Genomic DNA, 1,558 nt, shown 5'->3' on the forward strand with positions numbered 1-1,558 from the left:
AATGTATCATTTTAAGGGGAAAATCTGTTGTTTCCAAATTTCATGGCGTCAACAAATCCCAAAAAAGTTGGGACAAGTCCATTTTACCACTGTGTGGCATTCCCCCTTCTTCTTACAACACTCAACAGACGTCTGGGGACAGAGGAGACCAGTTTCTCAAGTTTAGAAATAGGAATGCTCTCCCATTCATTTCTAATACAGGCCTCTAACTGTTCAATCGTCTTGGGCCTTCTTTGTCGCACCTTCCTCTTTATGATGCGCCAAATGTTCTCTATAGGTGAAAGATCTGGACTGCCGGCTGGCCATTTCCGTACCCGGATCCTTCTCCTACGTAGCCATGATATTGTGATTGCTGCAGAATGTGGTCTGACATTATCGTGTTGAAAAATGCAGGGTCTTCCCTGAAAGAGATGACGTCTAGATGGGAGCATATGTTGTTCTAGAACCTGAACATAGTTCTCTGCATTAACGGTGCCTTTCCAGACATACAAGCTGCCCATGCCACAAGCGCTCATGCAACCCCATACCATCAGTGATGCAGGCTTCTGAACGGAGCGTTGATAACAACTTGGGCTATCCTTGTCCTCTCTGGTCCGGATGACATGGCGTCCCAGTGTTCCATAAAGAACTTCAAATCGTGACTCATCTGACCACAGAACAGTCTTCCATTTTGCCACACTCCATTTTAAATGACCCCTGGCCCAGTGCAAACATCTGAGCTTGTGGAGCTTGCTTAGAAATGGCTTCCTCTTTGTACTATAGAGTTTCAGCTGGCAACGGCTTATGGCACGGTGGATTGTATTCGCTGACAATGCTTTCTAGAAGTATTCCTGAGCCCATTCTGTTATTTCCTTGACAGTGGCATTCCCGTTTGAGGTGCAGTGACGTTTAAGGGCCCGGAGATCACGAGCATCCAGTAGAGTTTTACGGCCTTGACCCTTACGCACAGCTATTGTTCCAGATTCTCTGAATCTTTTGATGATGTTATACACGGTTGATGATGATAACTTAAAAGTCTTTGCTATTTTACGCTGGGTAACACCATTCTGGAATTGTTGCACTATCTTTCTGCGCAACAATGGTGGAATTGGTGATCCTCTTACCATCTTGGCTTCTGAGAGACACTGACACTCTGAGAAGCTCTTTTTATACCCAATCATGTTGTCAATTGACCTAATTAGTGTTAATTGGTCTTCCAGCTGTTCGTTATATGCTCAATTTCCTTTGTCCAGCAACTTATTACTACTTGTCCCAACTTTTTTGGCATTTGCTGACACTGTGAAATTTTGAATCAACATATTTTTCCTTTAAAATGTTACATTTACTCAGATTAAACTTTTGATCTGTCATCCATGTTACATTACGAATAAAATATTGACATTTGCCATCCCCACATCAATGCGTTCAGTTTTTATTCACAATTTGTTTAGTGTCCCAACTTTTTTGGAATCCGGTTTGTATGTCGTGACATGGCTTTTTATCCACCTGGAGGTGGATACAATCAAGGGTTTTGTCTTCTCCATCTGAGTATCAACATTGTTCACACTATCACCCATCC

The sequence above is a fragment of the Nematolebias whitei genome, chromosome 3 (assembly GCF_014905685.2).
Source record: "Nematolebias whitei isolate Nwh7 chromosome 3, NemWhi1, whole genome shotgun sequence".
NCBI classification, from domain to species: Eukaryota; Metazoa; Chordata; class Actinopteri; order Cyprinodontiformes; family Rivulidae; genus Nematolebias; species Nematolebias whitei.